Source organism: Mixophyes fleayi, chromosome 1 (assembly GCF_038048845.1).
Source record: "Mixophyes fleayi isolate aMixFle1 chromosome 1, aMixFle1.hap1, whole genome shotgun sequence".
Lineage (NCBI taxonomy): Eukaryota > Metazoa > Chordata > Amphibia > Anura > Limnodynastidae > Mixophyes > Mixophyes fleayi.
Window position 1 is genome coordinate 156883815 of NC_134402.1, and position 13591 is coordinate 156897405.

The following is a 13591-nucleotide window of genomic DNA, read 5'->3' on the forward strand; positions in this document are numbered from 1 at the left end:
TTTCTGGACTGCGTAGTGGAGTGGTCGCCACAATATAATAAGAAAACCATCAACTGGTCTTAATCGCACCAAAAAATGTACCTGGACTGCGTAGAGGAGTGGTCACCACAATATAATAAGAAAACCATCAACTGGTCTGAATCGCACCGAATAATGTACCTGGACTGCGTAGAGGAGTGGTCACCACAATATAATTTAAAAACCCTGAACTTGTATGATTCGCACCAATAAATGTATCTGGACTGCGTAGGAGTTGTCCCCACAATATAATAAGAAAACCATCAACTGGTCTTAATCGCACCAAAAAATGTACCTGGACTGCGTAGAGGAGTGGTCACCACAATATAATTTAAAAACCCTGAACTTGTATGAATCGCACCAATAAATGTACCTGGACTGCGTAGAGGAGTGGTCACCACAATATAATAAGAAAACCATCAACTGGTCTGAATCGCACCGAATGATGTACCTGGACTGCGTAGAGGAGTGGTCACCACAATATAATTTAAAAACCCTGAACTTGTATGATTCGCACCAATAAATGTATCTGGACTGCATAGGAGTGGTCCCCACAATATAATAAGAAAACCATCAACTGGTCTTAATCGCACCAAAAAATGTACCTGGACTGCGTAGAGGAGTGGTCACCACAATATAATTTAAAAACCCTGAACTTGTATGATTCGCACCAATAAATGTACCTGGACTGCGTAGAGGAGTGGTCACCACAATATAATAAGAAAACCATCAACTGGTCTGAATCGCACCGAATAATGTACCTGGACTGCGTAGAGGAGTGGTCACCACAATATCATTTAAAAACCCTGAATTAGTATGATTCGCACCAATAAATGTATCTGGACTGCGTAGAGGAGTGGTCCCCACAATATAATAAGAAAACCATCAACTGGTCACCACAATATAATTAAAAAACCCTCCACGGGTCTGAATTCCAAAAAAAAAGTTTCTGGACTGCGTAGTGGGGTGGCCCCGGTACACAATTTTTTACCGGGGCCACAATATTATTAAAAAACCCTCCACGGGTCTGAATCCCACCCAAACAGTTTATGGACTGTGTAGTGTTCCCCACAATATTATTTAAAAAGTTTGCAGCAACAGTCAACGTTGTTTAATATCTGATACACCTCTATCTGGACTGCATAGTGGAGTGGCCCCGGTACTAAATTTGGTACTGGGGCCACAATACCTCCGGCTTCAAATGGTCTGAATTGCACTGCACAGCTGCCTGCTCCTACATCCTCTGCAGCATATACATGGTGTAGTTCCAGCGTGTCAATACCTCTTGTTTTCGACGATGACAGGTCATTTGGATAAATTTTGGTTTTGGCAGCAATGGTCAACGTTTTTTAATATCTGATACGCCTCTATCTGGACTGCGTAGTGGAGTGGCCCCGGTACCCAATTTGGTACCGGGGCCACAATACCTCCTCCAACCATGGTACAGAGCATTCATCATTGAGATCCCATCAAGTATGTTAAAGACAGACAGGGTCGAAGTGTTATTGGTTGACTTTGTAAACCAAAAAACTGTCCCTGTTGCACATAGTCGTGCAATGAAGAGTGACTTTTTCATTTAAAGGCTCCATCTTTCAAGTGTAGTGTTTGTAAGTCATATTATACTTTTGGTAAAATTTGTTTAATTTGTTCCTCTTTATGGTAACTACTAATAGAATTAAAGTATTAAATAGAAGCGGCAGTTCCTCTTTATGGGAATTAGTAATAGAATTAAAGTATTAAATAGAATTAAAGTATTAAATAGAGTGGTATAGAGTGGTAGTGTGGTATAGAGTGGTCCCCACAATATAATAATAAACTGGTCAGAATTCCACCAAACAAGTATCTGGACTGCGTAGTGGGGTGGCCCCGGTACCCAATTTGATACCGGGGCCACAATATAATTAATACACCCTCAACTGGTCAGAATTCCACCAAACAAGTATCTGGACTGTGTAGTGGGGTGGCCCTGGTACCCAATTTGATACCGGGGCCACAATATAATTAATGCACCCTCAACTGGTCAGAATTCCACCAAACAAGTATCTGGACTGCGTAGTGGGGTGGCCCCGGTACCCAATTTGATACCGGGGACACAATACCTCCTCCAAGTTCCAAGTGCAGTGTAACATCTTAACACTACACTAATTCTAGCACGTCAAAACCTCTTGTTTTAAATAATGACAGGGCATTTAACTTTTGATTTAATTTATTGAATTTGTTGGCATTTTCTTTTACTTTTTGAACATGGCAAACGACTGTTGAATGGTCACATAATGCCATAAAAATAGTTGCAAGATGGAATTGTCCTTGGGCCCTCCTACCCACCCTTATGTTGTTGAAATAGGACATGCACACTTTAACAAACCAATCATTTCAGCGACAGGGCCTACCAAACAACTGTGGCTGAAATGATTGGTTTGTTTGGGCCCCCACACCAAAAAAGCTATTCATCTCTCCCTGTACAAACTAAACAGGCTCTACTGAGGCAAGATGTCGTCCTCATCCTCAACCTCTGATTCCTCTCCCCCTACAGTGTGTACTTCCTCCTCCTCACACATTATCAATTCGTCCCCGCTGGACTCCACAACCACAGGTCCCTCTGTACTATCTGGAGGGCAGTGCTGTACTTCATTGAGGAATTGATTATTCATTTTTATAAACATCATTTTTTCAACGTTGTGAGGAAGCAACCTCCTTCGCCGCTCACTGACCAGGTTTCCCACTGCACTAAAAACTCTTTCCGAGTACACACTGGAGGGGGACAACTCAGGTAAATTAGAGCCAGTTTGTACAGGGGCTTCCAAACTGCCTTTTTTTCCTGCCAGTAACAATATGTACTGTCTGACTTGTCTATTTGGATGGTGTCAGCAAAATAATCCTCCACCATTTTTTCAATTGTGACAGCATGGAATGCAGCGACAGTAGACATGTCTGCAATGGTTGGCAGGTCCTTCAGTCCGGACCAGATGTTATCAGCATCCCCGCCAGCGGCTCTTTTAGGAAAACTGAGCTTTTTCCTCGCAGCCATAGATGTGGAAGAAAATGAGGGTGGAGCTGTTGGCATGTCACGGTCCTCTTCAGAGGACAATCTCCTGACCAGCAGGTCTTTGCACCGCTGTAGACTTGTGTCCGCCGGAAACAGAGACACAACATACGCTTTAAACCGAGGATCGAGCACGGTGGCCAGAATGTATTCCTCTGACTTTAAAAGAGTGACCACCCTCAGATCCTGGCAAAGCGTACGAAGGGCTACATCCACAAGAGCTACATGCTTGGTGTAATCGCAATGGTTTACCAGCTCCTCCCTCACTTTCTCCAGCTGATTCTGCAACAGCCTGATCAGGGGAATAACCTGACTCAAGCTGGCAGTGTCGGAACTGACTTCTCGTGTGGCAAGTTCAAACGGCTGGAGAACCTTGCACAACACGGAAATCAGTCTCCACTGCGCTTGACTCAGGCGCATCCCCACTCCTTTGCCTATGTCGTAGGTGGCTGTGTAGGCCTGAATGGCCTTTTGCTGCTCCTCCATCCTCTGCAGCATATAGAGGGTGGAGTTCCAGCGCGTCACAACCTCTTGTTTGAGGTGATGGCAGGGCAGGTTCATGGTTTTTTGATGTGCCTCTAGTCTGCGGTAGGCACTGGCTGAATGCCGAAAGTGTCCAGCAATTTTGCGCGCCACCGCAAGCATCTCCTGCACACCCCTGTCACTCTTCAGGTAATGCTGCACCACCAAATTAATGGTGTGGGCAAAACATGGGACGTGCTGGAAATTGCCCATATTTAATGCCCGCACAATGTTACTGGCATTGTCTGACACCACAAATCCCCATGAGAGTCTAAGTGGGGTAAGCCACTGGGAGATAATTTCCCTCAGTTTCTCTAATATGTTGTCAGCGTTGTGGCTCTTATTAAAGCCTGTAATACACAAAGTTGCCTGCCTTTGCACGAGCAGCCAATTTGTAGATGCTGCTACTGAGGCAGCTGTTGCTGTTGCTGCGGAAGGGGATGCATCTACCCAGTGGGCTGTCACAGTCATATAGTCCTTCGTTTGGCCAGAACCACTTGTCCACATGTCCGTGGTTAAGTGGACAGTGGGTACAACCGCATTTTTTAGAGCACTGAGGACACTTGATCGTACTTCTCTGTACATCTTTGCTATCGCCTGCCTAGTGAAGTGGAATCTCGACGGGATTTGGTACCGGGGACACAATACCTCCATCAACCCTCTAAATCCCACTCCACTGATGGCGGACACCGGGCGCACGTCTAACACCAACATTGCAGTTACAGCCGCAGTTATACGCTTTGCAATAGGGTGACTAGTATCGTATTTTGTGGTCATGGCAAACGACTGTTGGACGGTCAATTGTTTTGTGAAAGACTTAGCGGTCTTACGACTTCCCCTCTGGGAAGATGACCGACTAACAGTAGCAACAGCAGCAGTGGCAGTAGTAGGCGTACCGCTGCAGGATTCCTCGGATGAATCCCGTATAGAAGAGGACTTAGTCTGGCTGCTGACTTGGGCTGCAGGACTGAATCTGATGGAGATCGTGGAGGAAGTTGACGAGGAGGGTGTTGCTGGTGTGTATCCAACTTGACCACGGGATTTAGGTGTCCCTGTACCGATGACGGTCCTGAACTAACCACTGAACTATGAAGGTTATTCAGGTGATGTATAAGGGAGGATGTCCCTAGGTGGGCAAGATCCTTACCCCTGCTTATTTGAGCTTTACATAAGCTACATATGGCCATACATTGGTTGTCCAGATTTGGATTAAAATAACTCCAGACCGAAGAGGTGCATTTTTTGGTCTTCTGACCAGGCATGACGATGGGCTTTTTTATCCCATGGACATCAGCTGTTTCCCCCCCCCTGGTGCCTCATTTACAATAACCACATCACCATCCTCATCATCAAGTTCCTCCACAGCGCCAGCTACATTATCAATAGCCTCCTCCCGAGCCACCTCTTCCCGTGCAGTGATGGGAAGGTCAGGCTTGACAACCACCAACACCCTTGGACTCGCCTTGGGGATTTGTGATAATTTCTCTTTAGAAGGCAGAGTTGTTTGCTGTTTTGTTGCTGACAGCATAACTCTCTTCAATTTTTTGTAGGGGGGGGGAGGAGGAGGAGGGCTAAGATCCGTGGGTGAAGCTGAACCACAAATCATGAACACGGGCCAGGGCCTAAGCCGTTCCTTGCCACTCCGTGTCGTAAATGGCATATTGGCAACTTTACGTTTCTCAGCAGATGATTTTAAGTTTCTCTTTTTGCTACTTTTACTTAACTTGGGCTTTTTGGATTTTACATGCCCTGTACTATGAGATTGGGCATCGGGCTTGGAAGACGACATTGATGGCATTTCATCGTCTATGTCATGACTAGTGGCAGCAGCTTCAGCATTAGGAGGAAGTGGGTCTGGATCTTTCCCTACTTTATCCTCCAAATTTTTGGTCTCCATTATATGTAGCACAAGATACTGCAGAATGTGTGAACTTGGTAATATTGCAGACAGTACCAATGGATTTATACTGCTGGATTGCTTTTGCAAATTTAGTTATAATTATTTTTTTTAAAAAAATATTTTTTTAGTGTGTTTTTATAACTTTTTTTCATTTTTTAAAAACTTGGGAATAATGGGTAAATAACTATGCCCTTAGAAGCACAGAGCACAAGACACAGCACCACTGGACTGAACAGGACACAGCACAGGACCCAGCAGCACCACTGAACTCAGCAGGACAGAGCACAGGACACAGCACCACTGGACTGATACTGCAGAATGTGTGAACTTTGTAATATTGCAGTACCACTGGACTTTTACTGCTGAATGTGTGAACTTGGTAATATTGCAGTACCAATGGTCTTATACTGCAGGATTGGTTGTGCAAATTTTGTTGTAATTAAAAAAAAAAATAATTCGTTTTTTGTATTTTTTTTTATAACTTTTTTATATTTTCTCAATCACTTGGGAATAATGGGGAAATAACAATGCCCTTAGAAGCACAGAGCACAGGACACAGGACCACTGGACCACTGGACTGAACAGGACACAGCACCGGACCCAGCAGCACCACTGAACTCAAAATTGACAGAGCACAGCACACAGCACCACTGGACTGATACTGCAGAACACAGCACAGCACAGCACAGCACTGCACAGCACAGCACTGCACAGAACTAAACAGCACAGCACAGAACTAAACAGCACAGCACGAGATCTACCAGGACAGAGGACCACCTAACACACCCTCCCTCTACCCTGATCAATGCCCGAGTGAAAATGGCGGTGACTAGCGGGGAATTTATAGGATCCGAGTATCGCGAGATCCGACAGCAGGATTATGACTCAGAGCCTCGGTTTCAAGTTTTCATTTGGTGCCAATACCCGGATCTGTCTCGGATCCGACTCGGATCGGAAAGGTTCGGGTGGGCTCGGATTCACAAAATCCGAGTGCGCTCATCTCTAATTCCTATATGTTACCTATATGTTACTTTCATGCTGCTAATAAAATTTGCTTGGTGGTGACATTCTTCCTGGCACAGCTGACATTGAAACTGTTAAGGGTTTGATGTTCTGTTAGATGCATAACATTGTCTCTATTCAGTCTGCATACACAGAATTATAGTTTATATACAGACCCGAATCTAAGATGGCAGCCGTCATCAGGAAGATCATGGCACATCAGCATCTGGAGGACAGCCGGCAGAGGAGGCCTTGAGTCAAGGATTTGAATTCAAATACATTGACCGAAAATCTCTTTAATAAACATTTTAGTTTGAGAAGCTGAATGATGATCATTAAGTAGAATTAAGTGGACATTTTAGAAAAACAATCCACCACTTCCCAGATATTATTGCATTTTTTACTTGCTAAATCGGTGATGAAATCCATGACAATGTGGGTCCATGGTTTAACAGGATTGAGCAAAGGATGAAGAGGACCATAGGGGGCTTGAGGAGGAGTCTTGTGCTCAGCACAGACTGAAACAGATTCCTTAACATCCAAGCGGAGAGTTAGCCACCAATATCTCCTTAAAATGAACTTCAGGGTTATTTGAGTACCAGCATGTCCAGAAAAATGGGAATAATGCGCCCATTGTAGGAGTTACTTCCAAAATTTGGGTGGAACCTAGGTCTTGCCAGGAGGTGGAGAAGATGAATTTAGGGTTCAGAATAGGATGATTGTCTGACTCCTTAAGTTTTTCTTAATTTTCAATGGCTCAAGAGAGAGCGTCAGTTTTCTTTTTTTTGGAGGTCAAAGAGAGAAAAGAACAGAGACCAGCAAGCTTGGCGGGAATTTAAACATTGAGCAGATTGAAGGTACAATAGATTTTTTGATCAGTAAAGATGATCACGGGAAAGTGGAAACCTTCAAGCAGGTATCTCCATTCGGTAAGTGTGAGTTTCATGACTAGATGTCCCTTGTCACCAATAGTATAATTTCTTTCGACAGGAAGAAATTTATGAGAAAAGAACCCACATGGGTGTAACTTCCCTGAGGAAGATATATGAGAAAGTATTGCTCCTACCCCAACAGATTTTTAAGAAGAAGGGCAAGGTAGTGTCGAGCTGTTTGATGACAGGAACTGAGGAGAAGTCCACTTTCAGGGACTTGAAGGCTTCAGACACAGATGTGTACCAATTTTTGACATCTGTCCCTTTGTGGGTAAGAACAATGATGGGAGTGACAAGTGTGGAGTAACCTAACTAGGTAAGTAAGTTGCCTGTAGTAATTGGCAAAGCCAAGAAATCAATGAATAGGCTTAACGCCAACGGGTTGTGGCCATTCTAGAGTGGCACTGACTTTTTCTGGGTCCATTTGTGAGACAATATATCTGAGAAAAGGCATTTGAGTTAGCTCAAAGGAATACTTTTCCAACTTACAGTAGACCTGATTCTTATGTAGCCAAGATTGTAGTTCAGAGACTTTAATGGCGGTAAAAGACAAGATCTTTAGAGAAATTTAAGATGTCATCCAGGTAAACAACCACACAGGAGTAGAGAAGATCTCTGAAGATCTCATTAACAAAGCTCTGGAACACAACCGGTGTATAACAAAGATCTAAGGGGATCACTAAATACTTGCAGTATTAAATGCTGTTTCCACTTATCCCCTTCACGGATATAAATTAAATTGTAGGCACCACGAATATGAAGTTGAGAAATTGGATAGCGATTTTTGATAGTAATATCATTGACACCATGATAGTCTATGGAAGGACCTAGAGTTCTGTACTTTTTCTTTACAAAGAGGAAACCTGCTACGGCTGGTAAAGATGAGCGCCTAATGAATTCCCACTGCAAGTTTTCTTTGCTATATTCGGTCATGGCTTGAGTCTCCGGTAGAGAGCAGATAAACAGGTCCTTCTTTTTCCCAGGAAGAACTTCTATTGGACAATCCCATGGACGATGGGGTGGTGGCAAGGTCTCGAATTGTTGTTTGCTGAAAACATCCTTGAAAGTGTAATATTGCATAGTAAGTGGGAATAATGTAACCATGCAAGTAACTGGGAGGATAACCAGTCCAGATAAATTGTATGCTGTTGAAGCCAGGGAAGGCCCAAGATAACAGGACAAGTAGTACGATGTAAGATAAGAAAATAAATCTGTTCCCAATGTAGGATTCCCACCTGAAGAGTTAGGGGAGAATTACAATGACAGATGATGCCACTGGAGATGTGACTGCTGTCAATGGCGGTGATGACCAAAAGAGCTTCCAAAGTGGAGGAGATGAAGTTCCCGGCAGCTTCAGAGTCAATGAAAGCATTGGTGGTCAGCAACCCAGAGGGGCAGTGAAGAATAACAAGGATAGAACAGACATTAGAATTATGACAAGTAGGAGAGTACTTAGACGAACCTAACCTGACCTCTCCTGAGCAGGTTAGGACTTGACGTTTCCTGAGCTGTTGAGACAAGCTGCAAGGAGTTAGCACAATATAGAGTATTGTTCAACCTCCTCTCCCTTCTACAAGAGAGAGTTGGGAGCAACCAAGCAGCATTGGTTTGTCAGGAGTAGCGGGTGTTTGGAAACGAGGTGGTATCTTAAAGACTGGTAGGGGGAATCGGATGTCCACCTAGCTACACAAAGAACTCAATTCTTCAATGGAGGAAGGAAGCTCTTGAGCGGCTAATTCATCCTTGATTTGATCCAATAACCCCTTCCAAAAAGCTGCCATCAAAGCCTCATTATTTCATTCTAACTCAGAAGAAAGAGTGTGGAATTGGATTACATAATGACCCACGGAGTGTGAACCCTGACAGAGCCATAGATTGCTGGAAGTGGCAGAGGAGACATGACCGGGTTAGTTGAATAATCTGTGAAAGGAAGCAATGAAGGAATCTTGGAGTATCAGGTCATTTTGTTCCCATATGAGAGAGGCCCAGGCTGGAGTCTGACCCGAGAGCAGAGAGAGAATAAATGCCACCTTTGCTCTTTCCATTTGGGAAATTTTGAGGAAGTAGTTCAAATTGGATGGAACAGTGACTCAAAAAACCATGGCAGGTTTTAGGGTGTCCATCGTACTTGGCAAGAGTGGAAGCAGTTGTAGGCACAAACAGGATAGCAGGAGGTTCAGCTACAGCCAGAGGAGGAGGAGGAGGAATATCCAACATATGTTGTTGTGCATCTAGCCAACTTAAGAGGCCTTGAAGGTACACCAAATGAACCTGGATAGCATCTTGTCAATCTACTCTGACCAAGAGATGTTGGAGCATTTCCTTGGGCGTAGGGTCTCCTGTAGAATCCATGTTGACTGGATCTTACTGTCATGGGACTCAAAGAAACAGTTTGGACTCTTCACAGTCTGAGTGGTCTGACTTTGCCCATCTCGGAGACACGTAGTCTAAAAAGATGAAGGTTTTCACCAGGGACCACTGCAAGGAGGTTTGGACAGCGCTATGCATGGGTGCCAGGCGAGACTGACAGGAGAGGATGTATTGCCAACGACGAGTTCAAGATAGAAAGGAAAACTGTATACAAGGGTTTGTCGAATATAAGAGGTTACTGGATACTAGGAATATGTTAACATTATTTAAATGATTGCAGTAACACTGATAACAAATAAACATTCTCATTATCATAGGCTACCCAGAGCCGTAACTAGAGCTGTGCAAAAGGGGCGACCGCCCAGGGTACAACACTGAAGGGGGACACAGTTTATGAATATTTTAGGTTCATTTGGTTAAAATTGAGGGTTAGGGGCTTTTTTCTCGTCCCATAGTGCCGGGACGCGACGCCGATCAGAGAAGCGTCCGGCCGTTGCTATGGCAACGGTCGGCTGGCCCCCGGAAGTGATGTCCCGGTTGTCATAGCGATGGCCGGGATGCAGGTAGGAGAGTCGCGGCGGCTGGGCACCGCCGCGGCTCGTAACACTAATACCCTAATCTCTGCAGTGATAAAAGTCAGATGTCAGATCTTTGGTGAAATTATTATGCATACTCTTTCCCACACTAATCATTGTAGTAATAAAAGTCAGACCCCAGTTCTCTGGGGGTGACCCAATTGAATTACCTATCTCTCGTGTGATCCCTTGCTGTCTATTAGTGTGCTGCAGAACCCAGCTGACAGCATCTAGACTTTGGTTGTTGGATAGCTCCAGCCATTCACTAGTCATTGTATGTAGATCTTCCACTAAGATTGGTAACTGGCCAGCCCCATCGACCAATCAGTGTGCTAGCAGCTGTCTACTGGGTATGACAAAAGCCTGCTGTAAGTGATTATTTGAGCCTGTTCCTCGCTGTACAATCTGCACAATAGAACTCTAAATGCACAGTTCCCTGACTGACACTCCTACTTATTCATATTAGTCAGGTGTTTGTGCAGCACTTCCCAAGAAACTGTCCCCATTCATTTCCAGAATATACTTTGTCAAAACCAGATCTTGTTATTACTTAGGTTAATGAAGAATTTGAAGTGGAAACCATTCTAGATTCTAAAACACACTGTAGAGTGCATCTGGAAACCTGCCAGAAGAATTGTCAATCCCATCCCTAACTATGATTGTTGTTCTTTCATTGAGGAGGGACACTGTTAGGAAGTCCTGTACATGTCAGTGTGGACCGCTACACAGATCTGCCTATACACTTCGGCATGTGTCTGTTGCCTAGCACATAACAAGATGCAAACACGCTAACACATGGTAGCACAAATTTGAATAGACACAGAAGCAAAGGATTTATAAGGATACTGAAAGGTGCATTTAGTGCATAGTTATTGCAATATATCATGGTTAACTGATGTTATTCTTCGTGTGCTCTTATTTGCTTCGGATGCTGGCTAGTTATTCTAGTTCCTGTCTTTCTTTTACTGATTTGGCTTATCCTTTCTTTGGGTGTTGTAATTGGCTGTGTTACTGAACTCTGATTTTGTGCTGCTTGCTCAGACTCCTGCTATGTTATTGAACTCCTATTCTGTGCTATCTGCTATGTACAGTACATTGTGAGCATATCATTGCAACTAGTGGATACTACAGTGAGTGTGAGAGGCGTAACAAACCCTACCAGTTTCTAATATCATAAAGTCTCCCATCAGAGAACTACAGAGGAAAAGAGTTTAAATATATATTTTCTATAAATTTTGAACTGAAATATGGTACAATCATTGGCAGATTGAGAGAGATAATGTGAGGAGCATAGTAACAGACAATTGGCTAGTGCTACCTATTAATCTATACTTTTTCTTCAATAGACTCCAGAAAAATTAAGTTTGAATATATCTATATATTGGTACTCTGTCGAGTTCTCAAATGGCGACTGCTGCAAGATCACAACTAGAACAAGACCCTAAAGAAACAGGACACTCTTTCAGAAATGGTTTTTATGAGGTGAAGCAAGGGAGAGGAATTTAGGAGCATAAAAACAGGGATAATTACTGGGAATTTAAGGCAAATAAATCTGAGTTAATTTGACTCAATTCTCTCAAGCATAAAAAAGCATGAAATGTTAAACTACAGATAGTAAGCCTTCTTGAATCAGTAGATTGTATACTTATTTATGACTTCAGATATCATGATGGTCAGTTGTCACTCGTGAATTATAATTATATATAACAATAAAAAAGGTTTTGTCACCAAATATGTAAAGGTGCACCTGAATATGTGTACAGCATTAAGATTATGCAAGTCTGCTCATCTAGAGACTTTTGAAGAATATGTATGTGTATATATATATATATATATATATATATATATATATATATATATATATATAGTGGCAGAAGCACCGGGAAATGGCAGGTATATTCTGTATGTCCCAGACTGTCTTTCTTATATGCATTTAAACCCCAGGGAGATTGTCTGTGTGTGGGAAAAAGCTTCACAAAGAGTGTGTGGCTATAGGAAGAGCCAGTATAAGGGTCCCTAGGGTATAAATGGAGAAGCTCCATTTATAATACCCATTTTGGGTTATCCAACCATCTAGCGAGTAGCTGGTAATCATAAGTTGCACCTGATGAGGTGCCAGGAGTTCATTCTCTCTCTCAGACCTGAGGAAGAGGTTGGATGCCTCCTGTGAGACACTGCAAATGGTGACCAATAGTTTAGTTTAATAGGCTTCATATTTCTCAATTAGACAAAAGCTGGTAGGTTTTTTTCTCTATATCTCGTTCAACTGATAGTGGTTGCTGCCACCCTTAAAGACCCACTGACTCTCTATTACGTTACTTAGATGCACATATTCCACTACAACAATGAACACAACTGTTACGATTGCTATGTGTGAGGAAACGGGGTGCTACTGGACTGAGAAATTTGTATTCATCACCCGTTTCTCATGGTTTAATGTACTTTTTAATCCTTGGCCCAGTCTAAATATATACACCAGAGCATCGGTGTATTATATGTATTATTATTTCATGTTATTAGGTATATTTTGCCCTCGCTATTACCTGCAATATTGTATGTAGTAGAAATATAAATATAAAGAATATTGCCATACTGTGTGAAAATAACAGGACAGCAGAAGTAATTTTGCTTGTGTTATCTAAGATAATTACCATTTGTCTCAAATGCCCATTGTTATGAGGTGCAGCTTAGATTTGGTTTGTAATCAGAACAATGTCTGAGTTAACTAGCTGGCAGCCCATGTTAATTAGCTAGGTCAACAGGTAATCTGAGAAGTAATTAGGTTAGAACTTCTAAATGATATGGACTGTGCCTCCACAGTAATATATTTGCTGAAATAGCAAAGGGAAATGTATCAATATAAATGTTATTGTATCAAAATGTATCCCGGTCTCAGATGGCGTAACACTGCTGATACAATGTGTCAAAAGTCTTGTTTCATGTAAGCGTGCATTGTCATTCCCTGATGTAATATTGTAACCCCATGTTTAGTGTATTTAGCCAAAATAGCTAATTGAGTCAAGCCATTCCATTGTATAATCAAGGTAATAGGGACAGTATGTCTATCAGCTAAAGTGTCCACTGAGAGATCCCTGCTGTAAGGGGGAGGTTTGAGACATTTGACCCTACTATCTGTGTATACAGCGAAGAATATAGGGAGAGCAGAATGCCAAGGGAGTGATGCTAGCTTGGAGGATCCTGGTGTACAAGATATCAGCGAAAAGGACTC

The 13591-nt window shown here is 42.9% G+C and overlaps 1 long non-coding RNA gene across 1 annotated transcript in view; it reads right to left on the reverse strand.

Annotated features, from left to right (window-relative positions):
- Positions 1–13591, reverse strand: part of LOC142143955 (uncharacterized) — a 119844-nt gene that overhangs the window by 18068 nt on the left and 88185 nt on the right. The gene's annotated exons all lie outside the window — the stretch shown is intronic.